The 11,999-nt window shown below is 46.2% G+C and overlaps 1 protein-coding gene and 1 pseudogene across 3 annotated transcripts in view; both read right to left on the reverse strand.

Moving 5' to 3' along the window:
• The window catches only part of LOC144500462 (C-terminal-binding protein 2), a 330,141-nt gene extending 318,405 nt beyond the window's left edge, over positions 1-11,736 (reverse strand). The window contains exon 1 of one of the 3 annotated variants that reach the window (XM_078223412.1): positions 11,219-11,736. The gene's annotated coding sequence lies outside the window, so the exon portion shown is untranslated. The remainder of the gene's footprint in view (positions 1-11,218) is intronic. The other 2 variants (XM_078223416.1, XM_078223413.1) reach the window with 2 other exon arrangements.
• On the reverse strand, positions 7,997-8,222 carry LOC144501005 (U2 spliceosomal RNA; annotated as a pseudogene).
• Positions 11,737-11,999: the final 263 nt, after the last annotated feature.

Raw genomic sequence — 11,999 nt, forward strand, 5'->3', positions numbered from 1 at the left:
AATAAAAGTGAATAAAGAACAAAGAACAGTACAGCACAGGAAACAGGCCCTTCGGCCCTCCAAGCCTGTGCTGCTCCTTGGTCCAACTAGACCAATCGTTTGTATCCCTCCATTCCCAGGCTGCTCATGTGACTATCCAGGTAAGTCTTAAACGATGTCAGCGTGCCTCCACCACCCTACTTGGCAGCGCATTCCAGGCCCCCACCACCCTCTGTGTAAAAAACATCTCTCTAATATCTGAATAACATGCCATCTTACAATTAATACACAGCTTAATCTTATGCCCCCTGTTATTTAGTCCCCTTTCTTAAATGTGGATAATTTTGTTTTAATCAGAAGTTAGTTGTGTTTTTACATTTTGATGTAATGATGATCATCACATTCGCCAAGGATGTCTCAGTCCTCTCATTACACACAAGCTGTCTTTCCCTTCTCCCTTCACTTGATGGTAGGTCAGCTGCCGAAAGGTCTCTCAGGTGGAGTTAAAGAATTTCATGCAAGCAGGTGCTTTGTTACCAGGAGGTCTTTTTCATAGCGAGCCGCTGCTAGTTTGAATCATATATATCAAACTCAACAGCATTTATAAATACAATCTCATCTTTCCACAGAGTACACATGTTCCACAAGACATGGAGGGTTGATGGACCCTCTGAAACTGTAACAGGGTGATGGAACAGACTACGTTGGGAAGCCACCCTGGGTTAAGCGGTGGAAATGTGGCAATGTAGATATTGAGGAGTTTGATTATTTTTAAGAGATTGAAGCTGCCCTTGGTATATTCAGTCAGTGAGACCCAGCCTGTGGTTAAATAGGTGGAGCAGGAAGGGTTGCACACGGCCTATGGAAACAATGGGTTTGATAAAGTGAATGCCCTTTTTCCATTCCTACTTATAATGACTTTTAATCGGACTTAAGTCTTGGAATACTGCAGAGTTAACAAGCAATTATGAGGAATAATTAGCTCCGGCAGCGAATGGTTACTGCACCAGCAACACATTTCATATCATGCTGGAGTGAGATAACATTTTTTGGTCGCAGCAGAATACTTGAACACCTGATTGGTTTCACAATACATCACAAAATGTTGGACATACAGCATACAGCTGCAGGCAACTATCAAACAGTGTAGTCTTTGTTTGGCCCGAGAAAATAAATAACTAAAAACAGTGGAAAATGGGTTGATTGTACTTGCATCAATCACGGAAGTGTATCTGTGTGGGGTTACTGTAACTTTTCTAAGTTCATTCATCATTATATTACTGCAAATCTCATTGCAATCCATTCAAACTTAACAAGCCAACAAAACAAAAACAACCCCATAGAAATTCCTTGTACAATGCATTCATTATTCCAGCAGCCCTTCCTCTGAACCACGTGGAATTTACACGTCAAAATTAATTAATTGCAAATCCCTCAAATAAACCGTTACTTTTCTTCACTATCAGCATCAATCCCTGAATGGCTATATTGAAAATACTGGTTAGCAATGGGGCTAGCAACCTCCAGTTAGTTTGTCAGAATGGAAAACTTGTAGAAAGTGCTTTATGGGTCAAGTGGTCACTTGGGGGTGGCACGGTGGCACAGTGGTTAGCATTGCTGCCTCACAGCGCCAGGGACCCGGGTTCGATCCCAGCTTGGGTCTATTCATACAACAGTGTGACTCCTGTTTCAAAGATTCCTGACAATGCAGAAGGAGGGCATTCGGCCCATCGAGTCTGCACTGACTCTCCGAAAGAGCATCTTTATCCAGGCCCACTTTCCCAACCTCTCCCCGTAACCTCACACATTTCCCATGGCTGACCCACATCTTTGGGCTGTGGGAAGGAAACCGGAACACCCGGAGGAAACCCACGCAGACAGGGGGAGACGGTGCAAACTCCACACAGACAGTTACCCAAGGCTGGAGTTGAACCCGGGTTCCTGGCGCAGTGAGGCAGCAGTGCTAACCACTGTGCTACCGTTCTCAGCTGGATGTAAAAGATGTCATGATGTGGAGATGCCGGTGTTGGACTGGGGTAAACACAGTAACAGTTTTAACAACACCAGGTTAAAGTCCAACAGGTTTATTTGGTAGCAAATACCATTAGCTTTCGGAGCGCTGCTCCTTCGTCAGATGGAGTGGATATCCACTCCATCTGACGAAGGAGCAGCGCTCCGAAAGCTAATGGCATTTGCTACCAAATAAACCTGTTGGACTTTAACCTGGTGTCGTTAAAACTGTTACTGTAAAAGATGTCACAGAACTCTCTGTGGAAGTACAGAGGAATTCCCCCTGTTCACTGGGTCAATATGTATCCCTCAACCATCATCACTAAAACAGATCATCTGGACAGTTTGTTTCATGGTCACTTGTGGAACGTTGCTGTTTGCAAAATGGCTACCACGGTCCCTATATTAGCAGAGTGATAGCACTTCAAAAATGCTTCCTTGGCTGTTACTAGGACACAGTGAGGTTATTAAAGCCCAGATGAAGAGGTTTACCATCTCTAAGAAATGTCTCCTTAAAGGACATCAACTGCAGATTGACAACCCACTTGAAGATCTGTCTGAATAATGAGAACAAATGTCTTCCCCATCACCATGTGGGGCACACGAGACAAAGTGGAAGTAACATTACACAAATTCCCGAGGACACTGGGATTCCAACTCTCCCTCTGTTTAAATGGAGGAAACAGATTTCATTTAACAACTGCACTGAAGACTGCCAGAAAGGCTTGACAAAACATGTTGCACTTCCTTACAGTTCATCTTTTAACACCAGCGTTGTTTATAAAAGTATTGTTGTGCTCCTTCTGTTCAAGGCTTCAGTTAAGCGGCAATTTAAAAATGAACAGCCACACAATTAATAGCATCAGAGTTCAATTAGTACAATGGAAAGTGAGTCACTCAGACACTATTTATAATCATAAATCTGCAACTGGAGAACTCTGAATAATCCACATTCTTTTAAAAACAGGCTTCCTGACAGTGTGACACGACCAGCTCCATATTCAAATCTGCAGCAGTGACGCTACGTTGATTCGACCACCAGGCTGGCTTGTCGAGTGGTCTTAATGCAATTTACTTTGCAACATCATAATGAAAGGCCATCAACCTGAAACATTGGCGGTTTCCCTCTCCGCGGATGCTGCTTGACCTGCTGAGTGTTTCCAGCAGTTTCGGGTTTTATTTAGAATTTTCAGCATCTGAGGTATTTTGCTGTTGTAACTTTCAATGCAATTGGTTTCCATATTAGTGGGCAAAATGGCAAAAAAAATCATTAAAAAGCACATATGTGCCAATATCGTTCTTGTTTTTTTAGCACTCACACATTAATCTTGTTGCTATTTATTCCAGATTCATTTTAAAATTAAGCAACAATTTTTTTTTCTACAGTGCAGGAGGAGGCCATTCGTCCCATCACGTCTGCACTGACCCTCCGGTGGAGCATCTTACCCAGGGCCCTATCCCGTAACCACACACATTTACCCCACTAGTTCCCCCTAACCCACACACCTTGGACACTAAGGGACAATTTAGCATGGTCAATCCACTTAACCTGCACATCTTTGGACTGTGGGAGGAAACCGGAGCACCCGGAGGAAACCCACACAGACAGGGGAGAGAGCGTGCAAGCTCCACACAGAAAGTTACCCGAGGCCAGAATTGAACCCAGGCCCATGGCGCTGTAAGGCAGCAGTTCTAACCACTGTGCAATTTGCATTTCTCTAGCACCCTTCACAAAGAAAGCGATAAATCAAATACAAGGAGCCTTGGACAGTGAAGTGAGTGGAGTCGAAATGCACTTTGTTTCAGAGATAGCAGAAGTTGAGATTGGAGATGTTGGACTAGGGGGTGCAACAGATACAGCAAAAAAACTGAAGTGAAGGGCAGCTCTGTGATACGGCTGACCTGACAGAATGACAAAATTCCAACTCAGGAAATCAAGCCTCAAAATACTACTTAACACGTGCAGTTAGCGAACTCTATGTCTGTTTACAACCAGGATTCTTGCTGCAGTGCTAGTTCATCTTCAGGAGAAAGAAACTAGCAGGATTAGTTCAGCTTCACAGAAGCTTTGACCAGCTGATCATGATAAGAGTGTGGGAAGAGTGCCGTGCACCCCTTCTGTTAAAAGAACAACTCCAGTGGTGGGAGGCAACAGGGAGGGGGGTCTTAGACTGATTTCCGACCAAGGTAAATATAAATGGAAAAAGCAAAATGTCCAAAGTTCCACTTTCATCCCCTTCAATTCGCTCTGAAGTCCTGTTATACACAATTACTTTCCCGTGCTTAATTTTTCTTTTTATAGAGCCACATTAAAACCCAGAGCAGATTAGCACGAGGCAACCCATTTCTTCCACTTTCTTTTTATATCCGACAAATTATACTATTGGTTCTTCCCATAACAAAGACCATGACAACTCATTAGTCTGACACACAGGTCCCTATCAAGAGAACCAGTATGATACAAGAGGGTGTCACCACTCCAGTGGGTATCGGCCCAGTATTCAGACAGAAGAGTACAATTTATTCTGTTGAAGGTGTAAAAGCTGCAGTCGAGAGATACAGATTGTTTAAATGCTGACATACCCTGGATATAGTGGTAATACAAATGGAGTTTCAGGAGAAGCAGTGAACACTTTGTCCGAAATAAGTATCGACCACCTGCACTGCATTGCATAGAATCTTTACAGTTCAGGAAAGGCCATTCAGCCCATCAAGTCTGTACCAACCCTCTGACAGAGTATCTTACCCAGGCCTCCTTCCCCCCCCCCCCCACCCTAACCCTGTAATCCCACACATTTTACCATGGCTAATCCCATCTAACCTACACATCCTGAGATACTGAGGGGTAATTTTCCCACAATTTTACAATCCACCCAACCCGCACATCTTTGGACTGTGGGAGGAAACCGGAGCACCCGGAGGAAGCCCACGCAGACACAGGGACAACATGCAAACTCCACACAGGCAGACAGTCACCCATGGCCAGAATCGAACCCGGGACCTTGGTGCTGTGATGTAGCAGTGCTAATCACTGTGCCACCATAGCGCTTTGTGCGGCCCCTTATTTCTCACGTTGAGGCACCAAATTATTTTTCCTGATCACACAGGCTACATTTTTCAACTGTTATGACATCACCGGAGCAGCCACTGTCAAAACAAAGTCAACTTTCCGAATAGTAAGATGTCCGCGTTTAATGTGCAAGGAGCAATTCCTTCCATCTGCTGTAAGACCAGGACAGATTTCTATCTTTATGAAATCCCCAAAAAACAAATGAAGCAGATAAAAATACATGTACTTAAATCAGAAACACACACACAACATACACACATTCAGGCCTGCCCCAGTGCAGTGCAGAATAAGCTCAGCGCTGAAACTGAATTTCTGAAGTATGATTGGAAATAGCAGCGAGATACATCTGATTATTTTCACAACACTTCAAATTCAAAGACTGAAACTTAACCACGGAATTTCGATCAAGTGGAATGAGCAATCCCATCCTGCCAGCACAATAAATGTTCAAAATATATATTCATATCAAGAGTCCTTTTATTTGGTTGTGGATAAAGGCAAAGATCACTGCAGCAATAAAACACAGAGACTAAAAGATCACCAAGGTTGAACTGCCGGTTTCACTGGCCACCGCTATGGCAGCAGGAGTGGTTTTACAATTTTTGGCAGTGCCATCTGAATTAGTGGAGCCCAAGGTTTCCCATTCCTGGTCATTACCCGTCATCACTGGTGGGAAGCTGGCATTGGGGTAAACTGTGATGCCCTGCCTGGTCGCACAGCCCAGCTGCACTCACTATCCTGACTCGCATGGAGACTACTGGTGGATTCTGTTAACTGTAATTGAGCCGAAGCCTTTGGAAAATAGATGGTGAGAGAACGTTCATAGAATTTCATTTACAGCAATTCATTTGTCAGGTCTCTCGGACCTCCATCCTCATGTTAAATCAGACAGAATAAATTCATAGGTTTCTGCCACAGGTGCACACAGGAAACTCAGAAGCATCACCACCTTCTTCCATCCACAGAGGGACAAATGAACACAAGTAGGTCATAAAGGGGACTCTGGATGCAGTATACTTAGATTCTCAGAAAGCTTTTGATAAAGTCCCCCACCGGAGGCTGCTTTGCAAAATTCAAGCACATGGGATAGGAAGTAATATACTAGCATGGATTAAGGATTGGTTAATGGGTAGAAAACCAAGAGTAACAATAAATAGGTCATTCTCGCATTAGCAGGCTCTGATTACAGGGGTACCACAACCATCAGTGCTCTGGCCCCAGCTGTTCACAATATGTATCAATGATTTGGATGTGGGGACCAAACGCAATATTTCCAAATTCGCAGATGACACAAAACTAGGCGGAAATGCGTGGAGTGAGGAAGGTGCAAAGTGGCTTCAAGAGGATGTGGACAGATTTAGCAAGTGGGCAAGAGCATGGCAGAAAAATGTGAGATTACCCACTTTGGTAGGAGGATCGGATGTGCAGAGTATTTCTTAAATGGTAAGAGATTAGAAATTGTAGATGTACAAAGAGACCTGGGTGTCCTCGTCAATAAGTCATTGCTTGCTACACCTGCATGTCAGCTTTCCATAGAGGGAGTTTAACAAAGGTTCACCGGACTTATTCCTGGAATGTCCTTTGAAGGAAGATTGGGCCTGTATTTTCCAGATTTCTGAAGAATGAGAGGTCATCTCACTGAAACCTACAAAATATTTAAAGGGATAGACAGGGTAGATGCAGGTAAGATGTTTCCACTGAGTTGTCGAGAACCAAGGATAACAATTTCAAAATAAGGGTGAAGCCACTTAGGACCAAGATGAGAGAAATGATTTTACTCTACAGAGTGTGTGAATCTATGGAATTCCCTACCCCACAGGGCAGTGGAACCCCAATTGATGAGAATGTTTAAAGCAGAGATTGATAGATTTCTAAATACCAATGACGTAAAAGGATACTGGGATAGTGTGGCTAAAAAGCATTGGAGTGGATAATCAACTATATTCATATTGAATGGAGCAGCAGGCTTGATGGGCTGAATGGCCTACTCCTGTTCCTAAACTTAAAACAGCAGCCCCTTCCCTAGAGTCTGTTCCACCATTCTATTCGATCTGTACATCAAATCCATTTACCCACCTTTTCTCCATTTACCTTGATACCCTTCCCTAACAAAATCGATCAATCTCAATCTTGGAATTTTCAATTAACGAAACATCCATATTCTTTTGGGAATGAGTTCCAGATTCCCCCAGCCCATTCTGTAAAAAAGTGCTGCCCGATTTCATTCCAACTAGCCAACTACTAATTTCATTCTGTTCTGGTTCCCTCAACAAAGAAAATACTGTAAGCACAGAGAAATTACCATTTTAAAATTTCAATAGATCATCCCTCAACCTCTTAAACTCAAGGGAACTAAAACCACCTTTGGACAACATCACAACCCAACCCTTTAAGCAAGACTTTGGGGTTGTGATCCCCAAGGCTTGGACAGCCGCAAACCCCCTTTCAACCCTCACACTTTTTCTCCGATGGTGGGCATGGCCGAACGGATAAATATGTGAGGCCTGATTCCCACTGCAAAAGAAAAAGCTTTTAAAAAGAACCCTGCAGCTTAAACACTGCCCAGCATGTTCAACCTCATTCTACCCACCCACCCACCATGCAGTTTGGCGACTGAGGCCTCCACCCTACTCAACAACTCTCAGAACCTCCACCCCCCACCACAAAGAAATTCACTCCGCTGTCACGCAAAGTCTGGGGTAATCCCTGACATCATTCTGATGAATCTGTACTATCTTCCTTCCTGAGGTACAGGGCCCAAAACTGCACACACAGTTCAGGTGGGATCTGAGCATTGCTCTGCGCTCCTGAATCTTCATTTCCAGTTCCATTAGCCTGTCTGATTGATTGCAATATCTGTTCGATTGGTACCTAAATCCTTTTGCCCCCAGTCACTCCCCAGTAAGGAAAATATCCTGATTTGATTTATTTAAAAAAAATTTTTACTCCATTCTTAAAGTTGCAAAGCCAATGCTCAGAATGGACTGGGCAAACCCAAATCCATTCCTTGCTTGCTCCAAAAACCAAATTCAAAAACCAATTGAATCCAGTTCAAGGTCCCCACAAAGGAGACAAACAAGGTTCAAGCTGCCAAGATGAGGCATTGCATCTCATCTTGGGCTTGATCTGACGTTTGATCTTAGCCAAAAGGCCGAGAAGTGATGTCCTCAAATTTAAAGTGAATGGCTTCATAGTTTGTAACATTGCACTCCATTTGCCATAGTAGTTTATGTTCACGTCCAAGCAATTTTCTGTGCCTACAAGTTAGAGTTGTCTGTCAACTTAAATGCACAACTCCCTATTCCTTCATCCAGGTCAATCTCAGTGCTGAAAATCTGTGGGACATGTACAGGATTCTGTGAATCACCATTTGCTAACTCCCGCCAATCCTTCTGTCACTCTGGTCTGTTTCTGACCTCACAACTAATTGCCAACCCTCTTAGCATATTCCTGCATGCTGGACTTCTCCCTGGAATAGCTGACACGTTTTTCTGGAAGTTTGGGAAGGGGGAAGAGGTTTCTGTGAGTGTGCCAGTCGTTGCCAGGGTGACCCAGACAGAAAAAGAGCATGAAAACCACGATCAGGAAGTGTGATCTGTGCATCCTTCTAAGATGCCCACACTGAGTTAGTATTGGCGCACTCACCCACTATGTCTGTGGACCCCTTGTCCTTTTCAATGGAACAGTAGGGATTTAAAATGTAACCTTGTTTTGATTTGAAGAATATATTGCACATGATTGACCATTACAGCACATGTGAAAGCCCTATTAATCTCACTAATATATCACCAAAACAATTTCTAGAATCAAACAGCTTTGAAATTTCCTGAATCAATCTCTATTGAGCTGAATAGCTGGGTCACTGTAGAAGTCAAACTCTGAAGCCATTTCATCTTAATTATGCAGCAGCAAAGTTGGAGTCAGATGTAAATCTGTGAAAGTAACCAATAATTCTATTACTAATTCCAATTCGTCACCTTGCCTCGTTCAACTGGGAAGAAAATTTAAAAGATTACATTTTACATTATTTCACATCAAAATTTAATCATTCACCAATTGTATAATCTGGCAAAGTGTCTACTGTCTGGATAACGCTAACTGTTACACACTGTCCATCCTGCAAAAATATCTGCACTGACACACTTTGCAAACAAACATACAATGCCAAGTTCAGGCCCAAATCCTGCACGGATTAAAGGTCACTTATTAACCTTCCATACTGTATTCATCTTGTTTTATTTGTTGAGTAATAACCCAATCAAAATCAATTCATTCAAAAGGAAATGGGGTATGGAATAAATACATTATTCAACAGGTATTATTTGCTCTGACCATACATGACCCTGGATTACTATCTGATACCACTCACAGCCTGTCAAATGTGAAGCCCTGGCAGGATAAAATAGTGCTTCTCACCGATAGTGAAATCTGAATACAAACAAGTGATTTGCAAAGGAAAGGAATATAAATCCTGCTGTTGCTATATGAAACTTGGAAAAAGGGAAACACACACAAAGCTTTCACCATAAAGCCTGATTTGTGACTGTTCCTACGTTTAAATTTCACAATTGTATCATGCAACGATAAACCTTATAAAATGAATGACCTTACGCTAGTCACTCACAATCACTGTGGTCTATGTAGAAAGACATTCAGTGTCATGTGTTCTTTCAGTAAGAAAAGATCTGAAAATTCTGAATGTCAAAATGGTCGACTTTAAAACTGTAAACACCTCTTCAAAGCAATCTAAAAATCAATGGGTGTTTTCGTAAAAGCTCTATCCCAGCGATGCCAAGAGGAAAGTTACCGAGCTGGCTGCTTTAAACAACTTTTAAGATGACATTGTCATAGTTTGAATAGTTATAGAGACTGGGGTAAGAAATGGGGGGCAGGGGGAGCAGAGTATGGTCGTGGGGGGGGGGGGAGCAGAGTATGATGGGGGGGGGGGAGGAGCAGAGTATGATGGGGGGGGGGAGGAGCAGAGTTTGATGGGGGGGAAACAGATTATGGTCGGGGGTGGGGGAAGAGAGAGAGCAGAGAACACAGCAGGGAGTGGGGCTGAGGCCAGGTTCATAGACTGAAAGATCTCAAACATTAACCAAAATGAGGAAGGCAGAAATGAGGGTTTCTGAAGTGCGGCTGGAGCTCTGCTGATGCTGCCCACCACAGCCTGGTCTCAATATACCAGCTTGCAGCCATGTGGCTCCCAGCCTCTCCCACATTACACCACCATCTCAATCAACCCCACACCAACTCACAACGTAAACGAGCAACACCCCTGCACCCAGCGTCCTCCATCTCTGGTGGTGGTGATGGGGTGGGTGCAGAATGCGACAGGCTCTAAAGGTGAGCCAGGCCCTGGATACAGCCAACTGGGCACTGTCCAAGGGATGACAGGAGTGTGGGGTGAGGTTAAGGTGGGGGGTGGGGGGGGGGGGGAGTGGGCACTGTTTGGGCACTGGGGGGCAATGGGCACTGGGGGGGCAATGGGGCACTGGGGGGGCAATGGGAACTGGGGGGGGCAATGGGAACTGGGGGGGCAATGGGAACAGGGGGGGCAATGGGCATTAGAGGGAGTGGGGGTAATGGGCACTGGGGGGCAACGGGCACTTGGGGGGCAACGGGGAACAGGGGGCAATGGGCACTGGGGGGCAATGGGCACTGGGGGAGCAATGGGCACTGGGGGCAATGGGCACTGGGGCAATGGGCACATGGGGGCAATAGGCATTAGAGGAAGTGGGCAGGGGGCAATGGGCACTTGGGGGTAATGGGCACTGGGGGCAATGGGCACTGGGGGCAATGGGCACTGGGGGGGCAATGGGCACTGGGGGGGCAATGGGCACTGGGGGGGCAATGGGCACTGGGGGGGCAATGGGGGGGCAATGGGGGGCAATGGGAGGAAATGGACACAAGGAGAATTTGGGCACTGGGGGCAATGGGCCCTGGGGGGGCAGTGGGTGCTGGGGGGGGCAGTGGGCGCTGGGGGGGGCAGTGGGCGCTGGGGGGGGCAGTGGGCGCTGGGGGGGGGGGGGGGCAGTGGGCGCTGGGGGGGGCAGTGGGCGCTGGGGGGGGCAGTGGGCGCTGGGGGGCAGTGGGCGCTCTGCGCCGGGCGCAGCGAGGGGAAGCCGGCGCTGCCGCTGTCCGAAGCGGGCTCGGTACCTGTGTGATCGCCGCCAAGTTAGAGCCGCCTGTCCCTGGGCACCAGCGCCACTCTCAGCATCTCCATCAGTCGCTGTCCTCCCGCTCGGTGCCCATCGCCAGCCGGTCCTCACCCCCAAAAAAAACCAAATAAATAAAACTTAATCCTCCAACTAACAGCCTGTAAGATCCGAGCGGCGGAGCGGAGCCGATCCCCGGGGCAGCGGCTCCTCCGGGCGGGCAGAGGGGGGAAGATCCCGGCGGCTGGGCGGCTCAGATCCCGGGCGCTCCGCCTCTGGAGCTCCTGCCGGCTGCAAGCGGCTCCTGTCCCCTTCTCTCTGCAGGAAGAGCACCCCCGGAGCGGATGGAGTTGTGTGTGTGTGTGCAGAGAGCAGGGACAGAGCCGGGCTCGCCTCGCCTGCGATGGTGCGGGGCTCCGCGGGCAGGCGGGGCTGCTCCAAACCAATGACACAGCCCCACATGGACAGCCGCGCCTCCAGCTCTCACTCACTCACCCAGTCCACACACTCACTACACTCAGCCTGACAGCGGCCACACCACCAGCTCAGCCTTACCCTCACACTCAGCACAACACACAGCAACACCCGCCTACAAACCTCAACTTTGCAACTACACCATCTCAATGTACCCAACAATATAAACCCACTTACAGCAGCTGTACCATCTCAATGTGTCCAACAATATAAACTCACTTACAGCAACTACACCATCTCAATGCGTCCAACAATATAAACTCACTGAAAGCAACTACACCATCTGAATGTGTCCAACAATATATACC

Source organism: Mustelus asterias, chromosome 11 (genome assembly GCF_964213995.1).
Source record: "Mustelus asterias chromosome 11, sMusAst1.hap1.1, whole genome shotgun sequence".
In the NCBI taxonomy this organism is placed as follows: Eukaryota; Metazoa; Chordata; class Chondrichthyes; order Carcharhiniformes; family Triakidae; genus Mustelus; species Mustelus asterias.